Raw genomic sequence first — 25,437 nt, forward strand, 5'->3', positions numbered from 1 at the left:
ATTCAAGAGAACAGATAAGCATTTAAATATACAGGACTGAAGCTCAAGGTACAATTCAAAGCTGAAGATAGAATTCTGGGCCTATCATCAATGGTTAAAACCAAGACAACTGAGGACTGAACACTAGGTGACACCAAAATACACAGGCCCTGCAGGGAACTTTGAGTATATACTTTGTTTCATTCAGTGTTATATTCTCAGAACTGCCCCTAACACACAGCAGGCTCAAAAATGTTTCTTGAATGAGTAAATGAATAATAATAAACATTTATTTCTCTTTCAATTGGGAAGCTTCTTATTGTGGCAGCATAATGGTCCACTGAGTAAATATATTATACCTTGCATATCCATTTTCTTATTTTTGCAATTACTGATAGCTGTATAACAACCCATCCCAAATTTAGTGGCACAGGAAACTTCTTTGTTATGCCCAGATTCTGTAGGCCAGAGATTTGAAAAAGGCACAGAAGAAGGCTTGTGTATTCTCCAAAACATAGGGAACCTCAGCTTGGAAGATTTGAAGGCTGGGAGCATCTGAAAACTTGTTCACTCATTTGTTTGGCAGTTCATGCTGGCTGTTAACTGAGACTTCACTGGAGCTGTCCAAGTAGCATCTTGGGTTTCAAGAGTGAGTGTCCCAAAAGAACCAGACAGAAACTGTATTGCCTTTTATGACCTAGCCTAGGAAGTCACAAGGTGGCATTTCTGCCATAGTAACAAACTAACTCAGTTTTAAGGGGAAGGAACATAGACCCTACTCCTCAGTGAGAAGAGTGTCAAAAGTCAAAGTGACATTATAAAAAGAGCTTGTGGGATAAGAGCTCCTGTCATGGTCATCTTTGGAAAACAATCTGCCACAACTCTTCTGTGTTCCTCACTATTTGTCTATTACTATAGCCCTTTCTCTATAGCTCTCCTGTCAGCCATGTCGTAATGTCAGCAACACTTAAGCAGGTAATAAACTAAAACCTCCACATTGTTCCCCAATGAACAGAGAAGCTAGTTATTCCCCTTTCATCTCATAATTTTAAATATAAGCTTTGTATTAATTACCATTAACTTTAATTACCATTCAATAAATATTTATTGAGAATCTGTCATTTTCAAAATATCCTCTAGGCAATTGGGATAGACTGAATGCAGTACAGAAAAATGGTTCCTTCTCTCAAGAAGTTCACAATCTAGAGGAAAAAATAATTAAAGATTTCTATAATAGGTGAACACAAGCTTCTATTAGCTTTTTGTTCTATCAATCACTGGTAGGATATAATCTGTTTTCAGGGTACTGTATCTAGAAAACTTTTATTTACTAGCTTGCTAGACTCCAGATAGACACATTGCTAGCACTCCCAATCTACCAGTCTGATGACGACCTCTGAAAAAAGGAAATGAAAGGACTGAAACATGACTTGTGGTTCATGAGTTCATGCTGGCTTGGAGTGATCACTGCTTCCCTTTTTTTCCCTCTTTTTTTAGATCTTAATCTAATTTGAATAATCTTAAATACCTTCTTAAATGTTTAGTAGTCATCTGTATTTCATTTTTTTGATAGGTTCAGAATTCCCTAGAATCTCCCTGAATATACTAATATGCTTATTTTAGCATTTTATTCTGTGTTCCTATATTGTGTTTCCTCAGGGGTTAGATCTGTTTATTGAATTCGGTGCTTTTCTTTCTGCCTTCTTGGTTGTTGATGATTCTTTGTTGTTTGGTCAGATCTGTAGGCAAGATCCTACCTTGGTGGTTGGGGAATAAGAATTCCTGTTTGCCTGGCTGGAAGCTCAAGTTTGGATTAAATCAGCTTCGACTTAAGTAGTTGTGTGTGACAGAGGGAGGGTGGGCTTTCTTTAAGATGTGAGTATGGTTTGTTCCAAGAATATGAAGCTCTCTTTTGCCTGCAACAAGGTCCTGATTCTCTGGATCTGTGGTACATTTTGAGTCTCACAGTTCTCTGCCTAAGGCATAAGAGTTCTGCCTTTGCTAGTTACCTGGCCCCTGCCGAGGGCTCACTTCTTCCTGTCAGCTTCTGCTTATTAAGATTGTAAGAATTTTGCAGAATTCTGCTGGGACAACTTGCATTTTTGAAGTTCTCTTTCACGGGTGTGGACTTGTGGATTGCTTATCTCTGTTGTATTTTAGCATCAATATATCCCAGGACCAGGAATTCCTTATTGTTCTTGTTGACTTTCAGTAATCCCCTTCTGAATTTCCTAAAACTTTTTTTAAAATTTAATTTTACTCTTCTTTTAGATTTCTATGGGTTTTTGGAAAAGAGGTAAATGCATGTATTCAGCCAGCTTTGGTGGGAAGCCACTGATTCCCTTAGACGGTAACCAGTAGAGAGTTCTACTGGGAATCACAGCAACCTCTCCCAGCATGTGGTTTCTAGAAGACAGTTTTTTCTTTGTTCTAAAATTAGCACATGCTTATATCCATGTATCTTGCATCTTTCTCATTCTCTGCAGGTTTTCAAAGATTACTGCCAGCAGTCCTTTGCCGACACTGACAGCTCCTTTTAGTGCACTGGAAAGTATTTCACAGGAACGTTGAAAATAGCTAAACGGTCTTATCATTCCTCACCTATTCAAATGGACTTCAGCTCTCTCTTAGATGTGCTTGTTTTGTCTTTTTAAATATTGGAACTTTTCATTGAAAATCTTTTTCTTGATTGGAAAGAAGAAAGTTATACAGAAGTTGGATAGTTCTTTTTTCCATGCCTGCTAAATATTACACCATCATCACTAAGAATAAGGAATCCCTTTTGTCTTTATTATCTCTGACCTTTAATTTTTTCTCAAGGATAAACTCATTTAAAGCTTTGGCATTTCTGGCACTATTAATAGAGGTCTGGTCATGACTCTAAATTTGTTCTTGATTTTGTAACTCTGCTACTATTTTTTGTACCTGTTCTTTTAAAGTCTGAGTGTTTGAAATGATTCCCTGCACCATGTCAGCAGCTCAGGGGCAATAAAAGTAGAGAGAGAAACTAAAGGTCGGAGAATAAGAAGTAGGAGTTAATTATTGGTGATGAAATACAGGCATCGTGAATAACAAATTCTGAAGAATTTGCTGGTAAAATATCGCATATATAATAGCTCCCCTGCTGAGGTGGTGGATTCCATCTGTCACCTCTGACCTGTGTTCTAATAACTCTTTTCCACTGACAAGACGTGAATGAGTCATCTAGATGAGTCTTTTCATCTGACTTTCATCATGTACACAGTGTTTTACAGATTCCAAAGCTCTGTCACGTATGCTATTGCATTTAAATTTCCTTTCTATTTTTATAACAATTCTTTGAAAGGAAGGAAGGGGCTAGTAGCCAGGGGAGAACTGACTGTATTTTCAGGCCCAGAAGAAAGAGCTGAGAAGGAGAGGTGAAGTCATCAGGTTAGAATGTGCAGCAAGTGCCCTCTTTCCTGGCTCTTCTTCTGTTGTCTATAACCACTCTTTCCCCTCTTTGAAACTCTGCCCTTGGTTTCATTAATACTACACTCTCTTGATTTTCCTCTTACCTTTTGGGCCCATCACAGTGTCCTTTGCTTGCTCCTTTTCTTTTCATCCATTAAAATTTGAAATCCTTTTGAAAAGGCAAAAGCTTGAAACAGCCAAAATGTTATTTTTTAATGGAACTTAATTAACTCAGAACATTATTTTTGCCATGTGAGAATTACTTGTAGATTATTCAAAATGAAAGCTGGAATTGGAAAGAAAACAAGAACAACCAAAAGTCTAGAAGGGTTAAAAATGTTCTGAGATAGTCCTTGACAATTTCAAAATAAAAGTGGTTTCTTAACAAATGGTAGAAATACTTTGGTGCTTTTACTAATTCATTTAAAATCTGCTGGGAGAAGAAAAGATAGCAGAGTAGAAGGACTTGAGCTCACCTCCTCACAGAAACACCAAAACCACAACTAACTGCTGAATAACCATTGACAAAAAGGACTGGAACCTACCAAAAAAGATATTCTACATCCAAAGACAAAGAAGAAGCCACAATGAGATCGTAAGAGGGGTGTTTTCATGATATAATCAAATCCCATACCTGCTGGGTGGGCAACCTACAAACTAGACAATAGTTATATCACAGAGGTTCTTCCATACGAGTGAGAATACTGAGCTCCATGTCAGGCTCCCCAGTGTGGGGGTCTGGCATTGGGAGGAGGAGGCCCCAGAGAATTTGGCTTTGAAGGCCAGCAGGGCTTGAGTACAAGAACTGCACAGGACTAGGGGAAACAGAGATCCCACTCTTGGAGGGTGCACACAAGGTTTCATGTGCACTAGGACCCAGGGCAAATCAATGACTCCATAGGAGCCCGAGCCAGACCTATCTGCAGGTCTTGGAGGTTCTCCTGGGGAGGCAGGGGTCAGCTATGGCTCACTGTGGGGGCAAGGACACTGTTGGTGGAGGCTCCAGGGAATACTCATCAGTGTGAGTTCTCTTAGAGGTTGCCATTTTGGCATCAAGACCTGGCCCTACCTGACATACTGCAGGCTCCAGTGCTGGGATGGCACAGGCCAAACAACCAACAGGGTGGGAACACAACCCCACCCATCAGCAGACAGGCTGCCAAAAGTCGTCCTGAGTCACAGCTACCTCTAAACACACCTATTGACAGGGCCATGCCTACCAGAGGGACAAGTCCTGGTTCCACCCACCGGTGGGCAGGCATCAGTCCCTCCCACCAGGAAGCCTGCAAAAGCCCCTAGACAAATGTCACTTACCAGGGGGCAGACACCAGAAGCAAGAGGAACTACAAACCTGCAGCCTAAGAAACAGAGATCACAAACACAGAAAGTTAGACAAATGAGACAGGAGAGAAATGTGTTCCAGATGAAGGAACAAGATAAAACCCCAGAAGAAAAACTAAGTGAGGGGAAGATAAGCAATCTGCCTGAAAAAGAATTCAGAGTAATGATAGTAAAGATAATCCAAGATCTCAGAAAAAAAATGGAGACACAGACAGAGAAGATGCAATAAATGTTTACCAAAGAGCTAAAAGATTTAAAGGACAAACAAAGAGAGAGGAATAATACAATAAATGAAATAGAAAAACACTAGAAGGAATCAATAGCAGAATAAATGAGGCAGAAGAACAAATAAGTGAGTTGGAAGACAGAGTGGTGGAAATCACTGCTGTGGAACAGAATAAAGAAAAAAGAACAAAAAGAAATGAGGACATCCTAAGAGACCTCTTAGACAATGTTAAATGCACCAACATTTGGATTATAAGGGTCCCAGGAGAAGAGAGAGAGAAAGGACCTGAGAAAATATGAAGAGATAATAGCTGAAAACTTCCCTAACATAGGAATGGAAGCATTCACCCAAGTCTAGGAAGCACAGAGCATTCCATACAAGATAAACCCAAGGAGGAACATGCCAAGCCACATTTTAATCAAACTGACAAAAATTAAAGACATAGAGAAAATATTAAAAGCAACAAGAGAAAAGCAACAAATAACAAACAAGGGAATCCCCATAAGGTTATCAGTTGATTTTTCAGCAGAAACTCTGCAGGCTAGAAGGGAGTGGCACAATATATTTAAAGTGATTAAAGGGAAAAACCTACAACCAAGAAAACTCTACCCAGCAAGGGTCTGGTTCAGATTCAGTGGAGAAATCAAAAGCTTTACAGACAAACAAAAGCTAAGAGAATTCAACACCACCAAACTAGCTTTACAAAAAATGCTAAAGGAATTTATCTAGGTAGATAAGTTTCTCTTCTATCTAGAAAAGAAAAGGCCACAACTGGAAACAAGAAATTATGAATGGAAAAGCTCACTGGAAAGGCAAAGATGCAGTAAAGGTAGAAAATTGCCTACACAAATATGATATCCAAACCAGCAATTATTAAAAAAGGAAAGTACAAATGTAGGATATTGGAAATGCATTTGAAATTAAGAGACCAGAAACTTAAAACAGTCATATTTATATATAGACCGCTATATCAAAACCTCATGGTAACTGCAAACCAAAAATCTACACAAAATAAAAAGCAAACCAAACACAACTCTAAATATAGTTATCAAATCAAAAGAGAAGGGAACCAATAGGAAGGGAAGAAAAAACACCTGTAAAAACAAATCCAAAACAATTAACAAAATGGCAGTAAGAATATACATATTGATAATTATCTTAAATGTAAATGGATTAAATGCTCCAACCAAAAGATATAGACTAGATGAATGGATACAAAAACAAGACCCATATACATGCTGTCTACAAGAGATCCATGTCAGATCTAGGAACACATACAGACTGAAAGTGAGGGGATGAAAAAAGTTATTCCATGCAAATGGAAATCAAATGAAAGCTAGAGTAACACTACTCATATCAGACAAAATAGACTTTAAAATAAAGAATGTTACAAGAGACAAGGAATGACACTACATAATGATCAAGGGATCAATCCAAAAAGAAGATATAACAATCATAAATATATATACACCAAACATAAGAGCACCACAATATATAAGGTAAATGCTAACAGCCATAAAAGGAGAAACTGACAGTAGCGCAATAATAGTGGGGGACTTTAACACCCCACTTTCATCAATGGACAGATCATCCAGACAGAAAATCAATAAGGAAACACAGGCCTTAAGTGACACATTAGACCAGATGGACTTAATTTATATTTATAGAACATTCCATCTGAAAGCAGCAGAATACACATTTTTCTCAAGTGCACATGGAACATTCTCCAGGATAAATGCTGGGCCACAAAGCAAACCTTGATAAATTTAAGAGAATTGAAATCGTATCAAGCATCTTTTCTGACCACAGTGCTATGAGATTAGAAATAAATTACAAGAAAAAAACTGTAAAAAACACAAACTCTAGAGGCTAAACAATGTTACTAAACAACCAATAGATCATTGAAGAAATCAGAGAGAACTAAAAAAATACCCATAGACAAAAGAAAATGAAAACATGATGATCCAACACCTTTGGGACACAACAAAAGCAGTTCTAAGAGAGAAGTTTATAGTAATAAAATCTTACCTCAGGAAACAAGAAAAATCTCAAATAAACAACCTAACCTCACACCTAAAGCAACTAGACAAAGAAGAACAAACAAAACCCAAAGTTAGTGGAAGGAAGGAAATCATAAAGATCAGAGCAAAAATAAATGAAGTAGAGATAAAGAAAACAATAGGTAAGATCAATGAAACGAAAAGCTGGTTCTTTGAAAAGATAAAAAATTGATAAACCCTTAGCCCAACTCATCAAGAAAAAGAGGGAAAGGGCTCAAATCAATAAAATTAGAAATAGAAAAGAAGTTGCAACTGGTACCACAGAAATACAAAGGATCAAAAGAGACTACTACAAGCAACTATATGCCAATAAAATGGACAACCTGGAAGAAATGGACAAATTCTTAGAAAGGTGCAATCTTCCAAGTCTGAACCAGGAAGAAATAGAAAATATGAACAGACTAATCACAAGTACTGAAATTGGAAGTGTGATGAATAAACTTCCAAAAGAACAAATGGGACTTAATTATACTTAAAAGCTTTTGCACAGCAAAGGAAACCATAAACAAAATGAAAATAGAATGGGAGAAAATATTTGCAAATTAAGTGACCAACAAGGGATTAATCTCCAAAATATACAAACAGCTCATGCAGCTCAATATAAAATAACACCCCCAAATCCCCCCAAAAACAACAACCCCCCCAAAACCAAAATAACCCAATCAAAAAATGGGCAGATCTAAATAGACATTTCTCTAAAGAAGACATACAAATGGCCAAAAGCACATGAAAATTTGCTCAACATCACTAATTATCAGAGAAATACAAATCAAAATTACGATGAGGTATCACCTCAAACAGGTCATAATGGCCATCATCAAAAAGTCTACAAACAATCCTGGAGAGGGTGTGGTTGGTGGGAATGTAAACTGGTACAACAAATATGGAGAACAGTATGAAGGATCCTTAAAAAACTAAAAATAGAACTATCATATGATCCATCAATCCCACACCTGGGCATATATCCAGAGAAAACCAAAATTCAAAAAGATACATGCACACACCACAGTATTCATTACAACACTATTTACAATAGCCAAGACATGGAAGCAACCTAAATGTCCATTGACAGAGGAATGAATAAAGAAGATGTGGTACATATATACAATGGAATATTGCTCAACTATATAAAAGAACAAAATAATCTCATTTGTTGCTACATGGATGGACATATAGATTATCATCTCAATTGAAATAAGTCAGAGAGAGAAAGACAAATATCATATATCACTCATATGTGGAATCTAATTTTATAAATGAACTTATTTACAAAACAGAAACAGACTCACAGATTTCAAAAACAAACATATGGTTACCAAAGGGGGAACATGGGACAAAGTGATAAATTAGGAGGTTGGAATTAACATACATACTCTACTATATATAAAATAGATAACCAATAAGGACTTACTGTATAGCACAGGGAACTCTATTCAATTTTCTTTAATAATCTATATGGGAAAACAATCTGAAAAAGAATGGAGATATATATATATATATATATATGTGATTTACTTTGTTGTATACCTAAGGCTAACACAACATTGTAAATCATCTATACCCCAATATAAAATAAAAATTAAATTAAAAAAATAAAAAGGCCAAGAGACATAATAAAATTTGTTTTTTAAAACTGCAGTATGCTGTTAGCAGTAAAAACATTAATATATTGTCATGTTTCTAGTATATCTGATTTGGGGAAAAATATATGACAGTGTATGTGAAAAATCTAGAATATATAAACCTTAATACAATCTACAAAAATACCATTTCATAATATTACTGTACCTCATTTTCATTAAAATGATGAAAATGTGAATTAAGAAAATCACTTAGCTAAAAGTAGGTCAATTATCAAAACCTAATATCATTTTAACTCAAATTGGTATTTGTTCAGTGAATGTTCTATATCATAATGTGATGTACAAAGCAAAACTCAAATTTGTGGAAGAAGATGAAGCGATTTTTAAAAATAAGGAAATTTAGCTAATTCCATTATATTTTTGACTCTTCCCAAACTGAAGCAATAGTTTGTTGTCTTGAAACATTTACTATGAATAAAGAATAAACAGATTCCTCCAAAAAAAGTTAAAAATCTGTTTAAACATATTTCTAATTGTATCTTAAAACATTTTTGTTACATTGAATTACTGAATACAATTCAGAATAATAATAGCCATTTGTAAATAAAATTAGGGAGTCTAATTGGAAATGCCAAGAACTACCTGGATATGTGCAGTCGACAATTATCTCCCTACCACGTCTTATATGTCCATCTTATTATTGACATAAAGGGGTCAGATCTGGAAGGTTTAATGTTTGTATCTTTGTTAACTCTTTTAAAATTTCATTTGAAGTAAATTTTATTGTTTACTTCCCATGGGCCATTTAGCTACTCTGGTTAACTTTTTAGAGTGAGTGTAGGGATGGGAGATAGGAGCAGATGTGTGTGTGTATGTGTATAGGGGGAAGGTCTGGGCAGGCAGTGGTTGTAGTTTCAGCCTCTTTCCAAATCTTGACCAGTTCTTTTAAAAAAGGATGTTATTTTTTCATCAGGAAGAGGGAAAATAGTATAAATAACTTAGGGAACCCTAATCAATACTTCAAAAAGAATTAGAACACATCTTTCTAATTGTAATTGAGTGTTTTTTATAATTAAAAGTAACAATTTTTTCTCATGATGAAAGTTATCCATAATCACTTATTTAATTTAGAAAATATAGACAAGCAAATGGAAGAAATAACACCTGTAATCCCATCACCCACAAATATCCTTTGTATATCCTTCCACCTATTCTGTACCAAAATGTATCATATTATATATCCTATTTGTAACTTGTTTCTTTCACTTAGTGGTATTGTTAATATTCTTTGATATCAATAAATATTTATCTAAAACATAAAAATTGGTAATCCTCAAAATTCTAGCTTTCATTACCTTGTGACTGATAAAATAACCTTCAAGACCATTCACATACCCTTGAATAGGCTATGAATGTGTTCACATGGTCGTAGTAAGTTTTTTGTAAAATTTGCAGAAATAAGATATTTTAAATTCTTTTTCGTAAAGAGAGGCCTCCCCAATTTTATAAGCTTCAGGTCTTACAAAATCTGCATCTGGTGGTGAGTCCTTTTATTCTTCTGTCAGGTCTCACAGAGAGGAGGATATTTATGCTGAGACTTGGAACCCATTTTTTTCAAGAACATTTACACATCCTTTTAATTAGATTAGCTTTGCAAGAAATTGAGAGTTCTTCATAATGAAACACTACTTTTCAAACTACATAACTTTGTAGGTTATCTGTGTGTAAATCCTGAAATTCTTTGCCTGCTATGGATAAAAGTCTGTGTTTTACTGCTGGTTAATGTGATGAATAAAACAGCATTATGAAGCTTTATCTCTAACCAGGATTAAATACACGTGTAAATATATACATGTACATATACATACAAATACTTTAAAATTTTGTTTAAAGGCATTTTTGCTTGGTAACAACCTAATAGTTCCATTAACTTAAAGTTAATAGATTTTAAATGGAATTAGAGAAATAGCTATCCTGATTTCTTGACGCTTTCACAATGATCTATAAGAAATTATATAACACTGATTTAAAAAATACACAATTTAAGGCTTGTCTAGCAAGCACAACCCACAGATAGTAAAACTGATACTTTTCACAACTGCAGAAGTACACATTTGAATGACACAGAAGTTACCAAATTTAAAGGTCACTGGTGTACATCTTGAAAAACAAATGAACTTTTCATCAATATAATGCAATTTCTACTAAGCTTCAATATTAATGGCACTTTTGAATAAGCCTGATTTTTAAGAGGTATATGTATATATATATATATATATATATATAAAACCTGAAATGATGTGCAGCAAAATAACAGTACTTATTTTTGTGCTTATCTGTAGTGAGCTTATTTTGTAACTATCTGTACCTTTCCCACAATATGAATGTGTTACTTAAATAAAGATATAATTTTTATGTTTTCCATACTTTCATATTTAACCTTCCTTTTTCCTAGGCAACCTCTGATATAATACTCCAGAACTTTATTGAAAATATCAGGGCATTGTCTTTCTCATAGTTTCTTGGTGACACTTTTGAGCAATTGTTCTTCTCCCATCTCTCAACTACCTGTCCTCATGTCACTTCCAGTTCTCTCAGTCAACTCTGGCCTTGGGGAAAAGAGGCAAGCATGAGAACACTGGGATAAGCCGTGACATTTCTCCTTTCGTTGATACACTCAACCTCAATCAGCTGTGTCTTCTTTGTTTTCACACCTCACCATGGAGCTTTCTGTGTCTTTCTGATTCAAAAAGGCAACCCAAACTGATACATGAGAGTCCAGAGTCCTTTTCCTTCTAGATGATAAGTTTGGACTTATGAATTATTGTTAAATGTAACATTCCCTAGTCTCTAAGAGTATAAATTTTAGTCAACTTCAGAGAGTTAAGTAAAGCCTATTAATTAAGGAAGTGTCTAAGGTCACATTACTGGACAAAGTCAGGAATAGAATCCAGACGTCAGTTATAGTGCTCTTTCCTCTAAATCATAATGTCATGGATGTAAAGCTTAATTGAAGAACAATAGCCATGACACTCTTGGTTTACTCAGAGAAGTAAGGAAAAATGATAAAGCATGTGCCATTTAGTTCTATCTAAATGTTCAAAATCCTCATCTTAAAACATTTCCTGAATGACAGCTAACACTCCAAGTTGGGTGATTCACAAAGATTGGTAAACAGCGGTGTTTTAAAAAAATGCCCTAGGGGTTTTCATAGAAATTTCTACTTTCCTGAAAGCCTTTTATTTCCTCATTTTTCTCTTTCTGCCTGTATATACATGCAAATTCTTCTCTTCCTACTCTCTGCACAGAAACAGGATATCTTGAAAGAGATAACCTAAGTGGAAAGGGTCACAGTTGCTATAAATCAAGACTAGATCAGCGAAGTGGAAACCAGTGGGCAATGTCATTATTGTTAGTATTAAGAAAACATTAGCAAAAGAAACTGATGTTGGTTTACTGTGAGCTAATAAAAGAATAACTACTTGAGGGTAGACCTGTAGTTTCATTTACTTATTTACTTTTATGATTGTAATACAACTTATTAACTTTTTGTTAATGAATTCTTTAAGATCATTAATATATGCCCTTGATACAGGACATCTTCCTGCCCAAATTATAGATATTGAGTGAATTTTCATGTAATAATGAAGAAAAAAGGTATAGATCCAAAATGTCTAGCCAAATATTAAAAAAATTCCACCAGTAAAATAAACCAACCCCAGCAGAGAAAGGGTAATCACAGTGTAAAAAAAGAAACTGATAAACAAACTAGGCAAGTTCAAGCCATTTTAGAAAATGGCACATGATTGTAAATATCCATTGAGTTCTACTTAGATTTTTCTTCTCTTTTTTCTTGTGCACCATCCAACTCCCTTAGGCAACAGTAGCACCATAACTGAATGTATTTTTTTGTTGGAGCTACAACATACACAGAAAAACAAAACATGGGAAATCACATTAATGAAACACAATTTGGGGAAACATTTACTCTAAATATTGTTAACTATGACTCCAAGAGGCATTCCAATGGAGATTTTCCCCATCATACTTTAGGGTATGGCAGACCTTTTATTAAAAATTCCAAGGAAAAAATTCCATTATTTTCCTTTGGGGAAAAAAATCCATTATCATAGTAACCATATTGTACAAAAGTTATTCCATCTCCCATCTTACACAGTAAAATTTCCTCCTTTTTCTTTGGAAGCAGAAAGAATCTGGTTATCACCTTCTGTAAATATTTAAGTTTATCTTTAGATAAAGGCAGAAAAATGAATAGAATCACATTCCTGAGCCATAGTTCAAGTCAATCATTTGCCCTAAAAAACATTAAACTATTTCCTTGTTTTAAGTAAGAACATATGATTTATCACTTGAAATGCACAGGAGTAAGTTGTCACATTTTCACTTTGATTATAAGAATCATCCCACAGTTACCTGTATTGAATTAATATTGACATTCATAAATAAGATTAACAGTAGATATCAAAACAACAAATGATTAACTCTATGAATAGGCATGTAGAACTTATTTATTGTTTTTCCCTGTTGTGGTCATTAGCTAGAGTTTGCTTAGCTGTAAAAATCACAGGTAAAATGTGTATTGTATTTCATGGGATAAAAAGAATGTTTCAAAAACAGTATCTTGGGTTAACTCTCCCAACACCCTGTTAGAAAAGTATGATCATTCTCATTTTTACTGATGAACAAAGTCATTCCCAGGGAAGGTAAACAAATAGTGGAAAGAGGATTTCATCTCATCATCTGGACTCCAAACTATAGGCTTTTTCTACAATTCTTCTTCCTTCCCTCCTTTCCAAAGTTTTGTTTCTATCCTCTCAACCCTTGTCATTTCCAATTTTGAGGCAAATAAATTATACAAATGCATTCCATGATGGTTATTTCTAGTTTCCTCTTTTGAGTGTCCTCAAAGCCACGGGGGAAAAGATGTTTTTGATCAGCTTTTTCTACGTTACACTACCTTTCCTTCCCCCTAACCTCAAGGAACCCCACAAACAGACTTTAAGAGATGAAAGTCTTTTTTTCCCCTTATCTATCCTTTCTCCTCTCCCTTCTCTGTTCTGGTGTTGGAGAAGAACTGGAGAGCACGTCCTTACAGACACTCTTCTTTTAGTATGCCCTTTTATTTTAATTTGGTAAAAAACATGTAATATAAAATGTACCCTTAGCCATTTTTAAGTGTACAGTAGTGTTAACTATATTCACATTGTTGTGTAAAAGACGTCTAGAGCTTTTTCTTCTTCCCAAACTGAAACCTATTCCCATTGAACAATTCCCCATTTTACCCTCCCCCTCCAGCTCCTGGCAACTGTTTCATCACTTTGACTACTCAGCATTATGTCCTTAGGGTTTATCCATGTTATAGCATGTGATAGAATTTCCTTATTTCTTAAGGCCGAATAGTTTTCCATCATATGTATATAACATTTCATTATTCATCTATCAATGGACATTTGGCTGCTTTCATCTTTTGGCTATTGTGAATAATGCTACAATGAACATGGGTGTGCAAATATCTTTTTGAGATCCTGCTTCAAAATTTTTTGGGAGGGACTTCCCAGGCGGTCCAGTGGTTAAGACACCACACTTCCACTGTGGGGGCGTGGGTTAGGTCTCTGGTCAGGGAGTGAATATCCCACATGCCATGCTGCCCAGCCAAAAATAAAAATTAAAAAAATAATAATAAATAAATTAATTCTTTTGGATATATACCCAGAAGTGGAATTGCTGGATCATAAGGCAATTCTATTTTTAGTTTTTTGAGGAAACTCCATACTGTTTTCCATAGTGGCTGCACAGTTTTACATTCCTACCAGCAGTGCACAAGGGTTCAATTTTTCTACATCCTTGCCAATAGTTATTTTCTGTTTTTATGATAGTGGCCGTCCTACTGGCTCATTGTGATTTTGTTTTGCATTTCTCTAATGATTAGTGAGAATGCCCTATTTTTTTAAATTATGTATTATGTGTTAGGCACTGTGTTAAGTGCTTTGTATACAATAGCTCATTGTTTTTAAAAGCCATCCTATGGCCTAAGTGGTATTATCTTTACTTGATAGATGTGAGGAAACTGAGAATTAGAGTTTAAATAATTTTCCAAAAGACAGAGAGCTGCTAAATGATGAAGCCAGAATTCAAAACCAGGTCTGACACCAAATGTCATATTTCTAACCACTGAGCTGTTCTCTCTCTATCTGCCTTTTGCTTTACCCATTAATTCCCTAAAGTAATGTTTGGTAACTAGCACACAGTCCTACACAAAAGAAAGGGAAGGTAACATTCATTAAGTGCCCATTTTGTGCTGGAAACGTTGCATTTATGCTTTCAGATGTGTATGTGTGCTTGTGTTTCAGAGGGAAGTGAAAGAGGGAAGTCCTTGCATTTGACACATAGAAGCATTTACTCCATTATGTGGTTAGCATTGTAAGTCAATTAGTGCAATGGGAAGAAAATTGAGTTGGATTTCTTACCATAGTCTTTGTAAACTTGAAGGTCATTTTTTTTTCTTGGTAAAATATACTCACTGGTAAATAGACTCCAAGAAGTTCCAGAAAGGGAAATTCCAATCCCGATTAAGTTTTTTGTTGGTTTGTTTCCTTGTTTTATTGGGATATAGTTGCTTTACAATGTTGTGTTAGTTTCTGCTGTACAGCCAAGTGTATCATCTATATGTATACCTATGTCCCCTCCCTCTTGGACCTCCCTCCCACTCCCCCATCCCACCCATCTAGGTCACCACAGAGTGCCGAGCTGAGCTCCCTGCACTATACACAAGATTCCCACTAGCTCTCTGTTTTACACATGGTAGTGTATATATGTCAATCCCAATCTCCCAGTTCATCCTGTTCCCCCGCTCCGTGTCTACATGTTCATTCTCTACGTCTGTGTCTCTATTCCTGCCCTGCAAATAGGTTCATCTGTACCATTTTTCTAGATTCCACATATATGCGTTAATATACAATGTTTGTTTTTCTCTTTCTGACTTACTTCACTCTGTATGACAGACTCTAGGTCCATCCACGTCTCTACAAATGACCCAATGTAAGTATAGAGAGGGGTTATCACCAGGAAGAGGGTACATAAAAATAAACTGAAGGAAAGATAACTTAGCTAGAGATAAAAGGAGAAAAAAAAGATTATGTAAATATAGGAGCTACCAGTTGCCCTGTTTTCTCTGACACTTACTCTTTATTCCACTAGCTCTATTTTCCCAGTGTAAAATGCTTACAACTGTTCCCATATAGTCTCCCTGTTTTACTCCACTGCAAGGCTGCATATCATATTAGTGATAAAAACAATGGGTCAAGAATTATAGATTTGGGGGCTTCCCTGGTGGCGCAGTGGTTGAGAGTCCGCCTGCCGATGCAGGGGACACGGGTTCGTGTCCGGTCCAGGAAGACCCCACATGCCACGCAGTGGCTAGGCCCGTGAGCCATGGCCACTGAGCCTGTGCGTCCGGAGCCTGTGCTCCGCAACGGGAGAGGCCACAACAGTGGGAGGCCCACGTACCGCAAAAAAAAAAAAAAAAAAAAAGAATTATAGATTTAGTTTTGCCTGTGTAGTGACAAATTCAGAGCTGGCTGTGACATTAAAGATGACCTTAAACCCAGAAAAATTGGGCCATATAAAGATTTGACTCTTGACTGTCTATAAGAACCCCTCAATACTGAAATCTTTAGCCCAATCTTCATTTGGTCATGAATAGCATCAAGAGAATGGGAAACTAAAATTATTTTATCTGTGCCTTGCATTTAAGGGACACATTACCTCCCACCCTCAGTTATCTGGATTGAAATAGATTAAGATATATTACTGCAATGTTATAAATTTGTAACACCAATTATAAACAAAAACATCTTTAAGACAATCTCCCAATAAACTTATAAAAGAGGAAATAAAAATGACTGTTGGTATTTATAATATTCATTGAGTGCTGCCAATGATGCAGGAACAAATAAACTAGTTACTGCTTGTAGCCAAACATGGTATCATCCACAGCCTTCTATCACTAAAGCAAGGGGCAGTGTAGTAAGCTTGGTAACATATTTTGTATCACAGCCTTCAGTGTAAATTTGATAGCCAGAAACAGCAAGCCATGTTATCTTAGCATTTCTAAATTTTATACATTTAGAATGACTGAATTGAAATGAAACTACTGAGTATTTTAAATGCTGCTCATAGATATCATATCACATCATCCAGAATCATAGCCATCTGTGAAAATTATACATAGATTTATTATTCCATGTCATCGATCGATTTCATCTGTTCTCTCTACAAATATTTTTTCATTCATTTTCTTTCTTTTCCTCTTCTATATGATTTATTATTTCCTTCTTTCATACTCTACCTCTCTTAATTAAGTTTCTTAATGAAACTTCATGATACTTTTTTTAAAAAAGAAAAATGGCTTATGATAGCAAATAAGAATGCAGTGCAAGAAAACAAAATGAGAGCCGTGGCTTCTCTAAGCACTTGATTTCTATATCTTAGTCTTTTAGTTAATTTTGGTGTATCATTTACCAGGAAGAATGTATAGTTACCAAGTCCTGCAAAGTGCTTAACTACACAGTAGCAGGTTCTGTTGATTATTTCAGTGATGAGATGTAAAAGTTAAATCTAAAATATAAAGTGTGTTGCAAAGAAGGTGACAATATTTTGAGAGTTACTGGCTTTCACATGAGTCAGAAATTGCAATAGAATTTTTATAACAAATGAATTTCAGTAAACAAAGAATTGTTCCTGTGAGATAGAATTGGCACTACTGGTATTTCTAGTTCACAAATGAGAAAACCTTAGTAAGGTTAAAGGGCACGCCCAAAGTCATATCGTTCATTAACAACTAAATGTGATTTGAAACAGTATTTTCATATTCCAAAGTCTATTTTTGACCCAACATACTGTGTAATTAATGCTATATTGTATTATGTTATTTTCATTTAAATATTTTGTCATAAATTATTTCTCTTATGTGGCTATTATTTTTATTAGCTATATAATTCTCCATCAAATTGATGAATATTTTCTTTTGTTTGATTTTGCTCTTACAATAAAGATATAGTGATATTGTCACATACATCTTTACCTTTCTGTTAAATTTTATCCTTAGGATAAATTCCTAGATATGTAAGTGTTAAGTAAAGAATGATTTTTTAAAGTTGTCTTTGCTTCTGATAAGTTATTTCTTTTATTTAAATGATTTTCACAAGAAACCATATAAGTAATGCATAAATATATACTAGTTGAAAAATCCTTGAACAACATAGTGAAACACCTCCTAATAGTGTATATTTTACTTATTCTGGTTGGCTGTGGTCTTTCAGGCTGTGTTTTCCTTAAGTAAGTACATTAATCCTATAATGGAGAACCTGACATAGAACCAGTCAGGTTCTGACTGAACCTGAAGGAATAATAGTTAATGAGTCGAAAGATGCCTTCTACAAGAAGATACATCATAGCTACCTTGCCCCACCAAAACAAAGAACATATTATACATTATAATGTTACACAGATGAAATTTTAAATTAATTGGTATAATTTTCTAGGATTTCACAATGAATACATTCACAATGAATGCAGTCATGTTTACTATGTTAAGATCCTTTCTTAAGGACATTTAATAATGTAGTTCCTCATGGATATCTTCATCAACTCAGCCTTTAAGTTTTCTACTCTGGAAAACCCTACTGGAAAACCCTTTAAATCTCATTTCTCCTGATCATGAACACTCCTCAGCTTAATCACTCTCATGATGGTTATTCATTCATTTATCCAACAGATAATGCCAAGTCTTCTAGATGCTGAGAATGGAGCAGTGTCTAAGAGACAGATAAGGTCTCTGTTTCCAAAGGGCTTACAGTATTGTTGAAGGAGACAGATAGGACAAAGCAGATAAATAGACATTGTTAGGTTGTAATAAATACTATGAGATAGTAAAACAGGAGGACAGAGATGGTCTTGGGCAGTAGGTTGGGGAAAGAGGGCTGCTATCTTAAGGTAAAAGATCTGTCCAAGCTTTTGAGCTAAGACCTAAAAGCTGAGGAATAAGCAATCTAGGGAGCAATAGATGCAAATTCCTGGGTAAGCAAAATATTTGTCCTGTAAAATAGAAAGATGGCCAGAGGGACTGGAGTATAGTAAATGTGGCAGAAGGACTTGTAGAAATCGTCAAGGCCTGATCAGGTTGGCATTGTGGGTCGTGCTAAGAAATTTGGATTTTATTTTGTTTGCAAAATCAACCTTACTTTGGAGGTTGTTAAATAAGAGAGTGAAATGATGTGCTTTATTTTTTCAAAAGACCATCTGGCTGCTGTATGTCTAGTCCAAAGTCAATCTTCACCCCATCTCGTGATGACGTCCAGTGTCCAGCACATACTAAATGCTGAACAACTAAGTTCAAATTATTCACTCTAAGTCCAATATCTTCTCATATATCATCTCTCCTTGTTAACTGTCTATCTTCCCCACCCCACTGACCACAGGGAAGACTACTATTCATTAAAACTCATTTAGAGCATTACTGTTCTGGGAAGCCTTCCTAATCTGCAGAGCTGAGGGAAGTGCCCTCCTCTATGCAGCTTCTGGATTTTGTGCTCACTTTGTTATAATACGATCATGCCTTTTTGTAATTGTTAGTTGTTGGATGTCTCTCCTTCTATACAATGCCTAGCAATGCTTGTTTCTTTTTCTCACTTAATCTTCAGGGACTTTTTCTGATGATCTTCACATATTCTGTTCTATCTAAACTGCCTTTAACTGTCAGTGTATATCATCATTTACCGAACTTTGAAGCTGAATCTAAGGAAGGTGGTCTCTCTAAAGAATCTTCCTAGATCACCCCAAGCCAACTCTGTACCCCTTTTACACTATTATAGCTACACTCTAGACAATTCTTATTTTGCACTGATAGTTGGCTTCTAAATACCTCCAAATTAAAATTGTTTTTATTATTAGACATGAGTTCTTTGAGGGAAGAATTTCATCTCACCTATCTCTGAAATCCTGGCCTCTACTGCTATGTCTGTCACATAGTAAGTACCCAATAAGTGGTAACTATTATGAATCTGAGATTCTTAAAGCAGTGATCACTGATGTTTTCCATAAAGACAAACTACATCAGAATAAAAGATATTAAAATCTTCCGTTCATAGTGTTTCCAAGAAACAGATATTTTTCAATCAGAAAATATATTTTTATCTTTGCAATGATTCATAGAAATAAATCTTCATATGTGAAAAACTGGATAGGATAGAAACTTTAGTTTTATATATTGGAAAAAACAAATAACCTCTTTTTAATAGTTGCTAAGAGCAATATATCTAACTTTTACCTAATCGGTAATGATTTTTGTAATGATGTTCAAATGTAAATGCAAAGAGATGAGTTTTCCTAACTGTGATAGAGGGTCCATCCCTAAGACTTGGAAGGGCAAGAAGGGACAAAGAGACTGAAATGAAAATTAGAACGCTCACACAAAGATAGGTCTTTGTGGTTTTTATTTTTATTTTTGAACACATGGACAGCCATAATAGGAAAGTAGGAATTCAGCCAAATGAATGTCTGAACTGTCCCCTTTCTGGTTAGAAGAGAGCTAGCTGAATGGTCCCCTGGGTAAGAGATCAGCATCCCTATACCCACTTCCCTTTCCCTCACTCTTGCATTCTTAAAGCAACAACAACAACAGCAAACAAGTATAACCAGAAAGGGTAATGCTACGGTAATCAGTGCGCAGGCAGAGGAGGATGAGATTTTCAATCATGGTTACTTACTGGAGAAAAAACAATGCTGGTTTGACCACACTATAATTAAGGTTACAAACTCAAAACTCTTGAAACCCTAAAAAGAACACAAGAAGATCAGAGGCGACCTTGCTGCTGACCTGACCGTTCCATCGAAGGGGAGTGCAGAGGACTTGAGGAAAGCATGTGTTGGTCCAGAATCCAGATCCTGTTTGTCTCTGGTAAGTCTCTGGTCCAGAGTATTAGGTCCTTCATAGATTAAGGAGCTTTAAGATGCTGCTCTCCTCTGGAACTCAGCAGGACATAGGCCTCTGCACTGCTTATATTAAAACTGGGTGGAGATGTGTGAATATTCTCAAATAAATGAATTCAACGAGATGAATTCTTGCCAGTAACAGTTTCTGTAAGATACACATAAGACTTAATTACGATGAAGAGAAGAACAGAGGCCAGTGTGAATCATTCCGTGATCATGTTTAAACTGCAGGGGAGATGCCCTTACTGTAAGACCACATAAAAGAGCCTGAAAAATGGGTGTGAAGGATGACAGGCTCTAGCTGTCATTGGCTAGATGCTCTGCAAACACAAAAACTGGTATTTCTAACGTAAATATGCATGGCAAGAAAGAAAGAGAAATTTTTAGGTGGAACACATAATGAGGTTCTTCTTCTTCTTCTTCTTCTTCATTCTCCTTCTCCTTCTCCTTCTCCTTCTTCTTCTTCTTCTTTTTCTGATTACTCCAGAAAAACCAAACACCACACAGGAACAAGATAATAGGACAGGAAATCCCCTGTACCTGCAATTTTGTTTAGTCACTTATTAATAGGAGTAAGGAGAAGGGTGGCAGACAGGAGCAAGCGCTGCCAGCTGAGATTTAATGCAACCACTAAACAAGAAAACCAAGAGAAAATGAAAAATTGGAGCCCAGTTATCTTTCACTGGACAGAAGTGGATCTCATTCACCACTAGAAAAAGGAAGCATGGTGAGGTGGAAAAGCCATGGAGGCTGGAGTCAGAAGACATGACTTTGAGTCCTGAGCTCTGTTACTTACTATGATCTTGGATAAATCTGGTAGGTCACTATGAGCTGTTTTACTCAACTCAAAGAAAATAATGATGTTATCAGAAGCAACAGTTTTACAGCATGTGCTATAGTAAATGAGATAAGATTAGCAAAACTAATTTGTTATTACCCTTTCAATAAAAATAGACCAAACTCAAGTGATCATGGGAACTGCTCCATCCTTACAACTCACCACCTCAAATTAGAAACATTTACCAAAAATCTTCTTCCAAGCACACCCACACTCTAATCTCCTCTCTTTGCAATTAGTTTGCAGAACAGCTTTCTGATTGCCCACCATTATTCTAGTCAGCTGTAGGCCAGCTAAGGTGGCCAATCAGGGATCTGAAGTAAACAGACAGATGGGAATTTCAAGTACTTTGGGGAAGCGGGTGTGTATTACCATAGATTTTTTTTTTTTTTTTTTTTGCTGTACGCGGGCCTCTCACTGTTGTGGCCTCTCCTGTTGCAGAGCACAGGCTCCGGACGCGCAGGCTCAGCGGCCATGACTCACGGGCCCAGCCGCTCCGCGGCATGTGAGATCCTCCCGAACCGGGGCACGAACCCGCGTCCCCTGCATCGGCAGGCGGACTCTCAACCACGGCGCTACCAGGGAAGCCCTACTATAGATTTTTCACAGCCTGTTTTGCTGTGCTCATTAGTTGGCTTCTTTCCCTTTGGATTCATTTGTATAGCACTTTTCCACATTTGTACTTTCCTTTGCAGTTATCCTGACCAACAACTATGTGCAGTATGTGACATTACAGAGCTGCTTTCCCACAACCTGGAAAAGATTGACTCTTATTAGAGTCCATTTCAAAAGGGCCACATTCATGCATAACGAGTGAAAGACAAACTTGGCTAAACAGAGTCCCTATTTTAGCATTTGAAATCCCTGAACTAGGTTTATGATAAAAACAAGACCAAGAGGTAATCAAAAAGGCTTGGCTGTTGTTCATTAGTGCCACTGAATATAAGAGGCTATTAACTTCCCTTGGCTTTGAAAACATCAACAGACCACAGTGATTCGATTTCTAACCTGGATGCCATAATGACTAATGAGTTCAGTTCACTGAAACAAGACAAGGACACTATAATAAAGATTAACCCTGAACATGGCCAAGGACCTTATTACCAAATGTCTGGGGTAGGGAAGTGGAGTCAAGGGAGAAAAAGAAAAACAAAAAAAGACTTTTAGCACTAATCTCGAGGTACAGAGATGTGGAATAAAATGGAATGGACTTGGTGTTACCTAAGAAACTGACAATTTGTACAGATTCTATCAAACTTTGTCCTGTGATTAAGACCCCTGTGGTTTGTGTAGAGAATTACCCATGAACTCTTAAGTTAGCTAAAAAAACCTGAAAGAAAAATAATTAATATATTCATCAAACATGTTTACAAACATTTCTCTAGATTCAGTTCTCCTCAAATACCTAATGCTAAATTTGTAAAGGTTGATTAGGGCAACTGTACTGAGGCCTAATATTAGGTCTCAAAATATTTTTCTTCCTTCTTTTTTTCTTGTTTTTACAGGGAGTTTGAGTATCTATAAATGTGTGGCAGTTTGGGAATCAGACCTAGGGATATCTAATCTGGAGTGTTACCAAAGGTGGAAATAAAAGATTAAAAAAGAATAAAAGAGTAAAATCAGATTATATATTAGGATATTGTGGACACAATCAATCCCAACACAATCTTAGCTCATGGAGCACATATTGGAGCAGTCAACTCAGGCCCCTTGAAAACCATTCATGTTACAGATATAGTAGCATAAACATAACTGAAAATTTTCTGTCTGGTCCCTAACCTTGGCTATGAGCAGGTTAGACCAGGAAATCCTATACCTATTTTTGTGGCTCCATCTTAACTTGCCATAGAGAATGAGAACCACTACTATTGATGTTGCCTGGTCTGCATTGTGTGGTCTTTAACTGATAAGCATGACAGTAACTATATTTCCTTCTGATCTGTAGTTAGTGCAACAACAATAGTGGAGAATGAACTTTGATTACGATGACAAACTTTGTTGTAAACTTTCATGTATTAATTTACTTAATTCTCACAATGCTCCCATATTATTTTCCTCATTTTTTTCTAGCAACAAATCTGGCACAGAGAGGTGCAAATTGATCATAGTTATCCTTATGAAAAATATCTCAATTAAGGCAAAGAGCAGTGGACCATTTCAAATTTACCACAGCAACAGCATCACTAGCTAGGAAAGAAGGCATACCTAGAATGACATAATAAGCCACATTTGTCAGCAAATAAATGATGGTCACGATAGGCACAGACACAGAAATGGCCAATGGTAGATTCCTTTAAAAAATGTAAAAGACATTTTACTGTTTGAACATTCAAAAAAGAACCCAGGATTATAAGAATTGCATCCAAATAGAAGATTTTCTTGTTGGTAGAGGTGGTGATTCTCCTCAGAGTTTAGGACAGTTTCTCCAAGATATCTTTTCTCTCTCTTTCTCTATAATCCATTAAAAAACTCTCACCCTGAAATAAACTGATGTGGTCCTTCTTTTGAAAAAGTCAAGTATATTCACTTTTCCTATAGCATATTTACAGCTACAGAAAAGTCATTAAGCTTCGCATCATAGAAAATACATTCCATATCCTTGCTAGGTGATGAAAGAAGAAATTCTGAGGCATTTACAGTGCGCCAGGCAAGATTTTTGCCCTCATAATCTGAACCCAATGTTATGGCTGTGAACATGTCTCATAGGTGGCACAAAGGAATTAAGGTTGCTAATCAGGTGAGTTTCAGAAAAAGATATTACCTTGGGTTATTTGGAGGAGAGTCAGGAGAGAATGAATGTGTGAGAGGGATTCTACTTGTCCTTGCTGGCTTTGAACATGGAAGAAGGGGACCATGAACCGAGGAGGTAGGCAGACCTTAGAAGCTGGGAACAACCCTTAGCTGACAGCAGCACAAAATGGGGACTTCAGTCCTACAGCTTCTAGGAACTGCATTCTGGTAATAAGCTAAATGGGCAAGTAAGTGAATTCTTCCCAAGAGGCTCTAGAAAGGAATACATTGGCTACATTTTAAATCCATGAGATCTGTGTCAGGTTTCTGACCTACAAACATATAATAAGCAAGCAAACAAACAAATAAATAAAAATATATATTAGGGCTTCCCTAGTGGCGCAGTGGTTGAGAGTCCACCTGCCAATGCAGGGGACACGGGTTCGTGCCCCGGTCCGGGAAGATCCCACGTGCGGTGGAGCGGCTGGGCCCGTGAGCCATGGCCGCTGAGCCTGTGCGTCCGGAGCCTGTGCTCTGCAATGGGAGAGCCCACAACAGTGAGAGGCCCGCGTATGGCAAAAAAGAAAAAAAAAAAAAAAAATATATATATATATATATATATATAATAAATAACAAATAAAGTTTGCTTTTCTATGGTATACTATGCCCAAGTAGTGCCATAGAAATTGTTGAGGAGGAAGAAATTTTCCTCTACCCTTGTAGGTTCTTCTGGCTGGTCTAAGAATTAAACTGACCTGAGACAGATTAGCAGGAAGAATCGAACAAAATTTTAATAACATGTTTATGTGGGAGAGACCCAGGAAAACTGAGTGAATCACCCATATTGCCAAAGCCCTCATCTTAAATATTATCTTCAGCTAAAGACAAAAGAGGGTTTTGGGGGTAGTGGTTTGGAACTTCAAAGGAGAAGAAGGCAATTGACATGGAGGTGGAAAAGTAAATCCTTGGTAAATAAATATTTGCTGAACCATGCAGAGAAAATGGGACACAGAATACATGCTGATCTCTAGGCCTTGTCTACTCTCTCCCACCAAATCTAGTTCTGTTCTGGGAACAGAACCTCTACCTAGAACTTCAGGCAGCTAATGAGGGAGGTAAAAAAAAAAAAAAAAAAAAAAGACTCCCCAAGTCTTCTGTTTTTTTAAAAAAAATCAGCCTAAAATAATCCATTTTGGGGTAGGAAATTTTGCTTTTCTACAAAATCAGCATGGTTAT

This window comes from Delphinapterus leucas, chromosome 17 (assembly GCF_059928025.1).
Source record: "Delphinapterus leucas isolate spDelLeu-1000000601 "Yukka" chromosome 17, BTC_Dleu_Yukka2, whole genome shotgun sequence".
NCBI lineage: Eukaryota > Metazoa > Chordata > Mammalia > Artiodactyla > Monodontidae > Delphinapterus > Delphinapterus leucas.